This window comes from Electrophorus electricus, chromosome 19 (genome assembly GCF_041902795.1).
Source record: "Electrophorus electricus isolate QZ-2024a chromosome 19, ASM4190279v1, whole genome shotgun sequence".
NCBI classification, from domain to species: Eukaryota; Metazoa; Chordata; class Actinopteri; order Gymnotiformes; family Gymnotidae; genus Electrophorus; species Electrophorus electricus.
In genome coordinates, this window is record NC_137515.1 from 5,360,001 (window position 1) to 5,362,337 (window position 2,337).

Consider the following 2,337-nt stretch of genomic DNA (forward strand, 5'->3'; position numbering starts at 1 on the left):
GACGTGGTCTTTGTAAATATTCCGTTCATTGTTTGGTTGGCAGGTGAAAGGTCGAATGTATCCTTTGTGACATCAGGTGTAAGTTTGGCAGTCCGGAAGCTGCTGCAGCCACACTCGCCCCTGTTCCGTGCCGTTTCTGTTCCCTGGGTTCTTTACATTGCCCGATGCTTGCCTACCGCTTTTCTTCCACAGTATTTCAAAAGACAAAACGCCCTCGGCCAGTAGATGGGGGGAAATCAGTCCAGGCACTGGAGCCCAACTGCAACAGACTTCAGCAGCCATCCCAGGGAAGGGCCCAGGGTCCCGTCCCCCCCCCCCCGGGCTGGCTGTGTGTGGTGCAGAAAGCAGGGGTGGTGGTCTTCACCGGCCAAACACGAGAGTCTCAGCCAGCAGAGAGAACGCGAGGGTGAAATGCTCATTCCCTTTCTGACGTTTCACGGTCTGAAGCGTCGAGAATTGGCCACCTCCTCCGGTTTACATGAAGAGTCTTTATTTCAGCGCTTAGCAGGGCTTACGATTTTAAAGGCTTAGGTTCAGCATCATTGTTCATGGAGAGGCCTGCTCTTACAATCACACTCTTGACTGTTTTCCTAATCACCATTTTTCGGTCCACCAAAGGACACTGTGGGATAATTGCAACTCAAACCGCTTTATAAAGATTTAAAGACTTAAACTGACCCAAACCAAGGGATGGGTTCTGGACTTTTGGCTCGAGTCTGTATTATATTTGAGAATAGAGAATTTAAACTGTCCATATTTTTCTAAAGAGTTGAGGCAGAGCAGGGAGACAGTATAGCAACAGCTGACAGACACATGAAGCACACTGTCGCCAGGTGTAAATGGTGACCCTCCTGTCCGCTGATGCCACGAATGTACTGAAAGGGGGAGGGAGGGGTGGAGATATTTACTAAGAACAAACGTTCAAATATTAACGGTGGATTGACAAAAAAAAAAAAAAAAAAAAAAAAGATAAGACTTGCACCTGTTGGTTTTCGTTTTGTTTTCATTTTAATAACTCAAAAGTGCTTGAGATGAGATGACAGCAGTGATGGGTTTGGAAAACAGCAAATTTGGAGAATATTTCTATTTCATATGAAAGCTATTACACACTGTATGTTGTGTATATGAACTGAAGAACATTAAAAGACATTATTAAACAGGCCAGCGTGTCTGTGTCGTGAATAGCTGATACTCAAGATTCATTCCTCACAGAGAAATGTTTAGTGCTCATCACATAGCATCCAACATGATATTTGCCTCATCCTCTAGAGGGCAGACGCTCTTGATTTGCACTTCATTTGTGGCCCCTCGAACCAGAACTCTTCTTTGCTCTTTACAGTGAAATGTGAAGGCAGAAGGCATAGGGTTAGTCATTCACTCACACACATACACACAAGTCATTTTAATGGCGCAGTCTCAACTTCATGCAACATTATCATGTTAGGGTAGAACATGGCGTCACAGGATCATATAAATGCAATGAGCATTTATACACAGGGGAAGTGGGAAGGTGCTCTCTATGTTTCTGCAGTGAAATCAGACTGAATCCAGATGTCCTTGCGATCCTCGAGCCAGCTTTAATCAAGACCTACAGCTTCCACAGTGTACCAAGAGTTTATATGTAAAAGCGTTATCAACAAACGTATGGTGGGAAAGGAAATAACAGTGTACAAACCAGACGTGAAAAGATTAAAGAGGCTTTCTGATACACTAAGCAAGCTTGCAGGGCTAGCCTGGAGGTCAGGTCCAACGAGCAGCCCAAAAGCAGGTGTCCGCGGTGCTGATGTCCCTTTGCGTCCGCGTGCACCGCGGTGCTGATGTCCACTTGCGTCCGTGTGCAGCGCGAGCGTCGCTGAGCTGTTCTCTGCTGAGCTGTTCTCAGCTGTTCTCAATGCCGCCAGGCATGCAGTGCAGACAGAAGTAGGCTGACGGTCACAGGCATGAAGTCAGCGTGAATACGGAGGAGGCCACCCACGAGAGAGAGACAAGACAGCTCATATAAACCAGTTCCATGTAGCCAGAGTTTTCAAGTATGCATTCTGGATAATGTGGAATGTAGGCCAGTTGGATTCATTACATTTTGTGTGTGTGTGTGTGTGTGTGTGTGTGTGTGTGTGTGTGTGTGTGTGTGTCTGCTAAACACATTATCTGCTGAGTGAAGATCAGAAACATGCAGACGGTGTTTTGTAGTACATAATGTCCTGACTGGAGCTAGAAATCGCAGACACAATCCTACACAACTTCCAAACTTACCAGGACAAACATCACCAGGTCAGACTTACCAGGTCAGACTTACCAGGACAAATGTTACTAGGTCAAATATTACCAGGTCAAACG

At 46.0% G+C, this 2,337-nt stretch overlaps 1 protein-coding gene across 2 annotated transcripts in view; it reads left to right on the forward strand.

The window, feature by feature from the left end:
* Positions 1 to 973, forward strand: part of nlgn2b (neuroligin 2b) — a 57,982-nt gene extending 57,009 nt beyond the window's left edge. For both annotated transcript variants that reach the window (XM_035535937.2, XM_081702348.1), the window contains one exon: positions 1 to 973. This exon is cut by the window's left edge and continues 3,513 nt beyond it. The gene's annotated coding sequence lies outside the window, so the exon portion shown is untranslated.
* Positions 974 to 2,337: the final 1,364 nt, after the last annotated feature.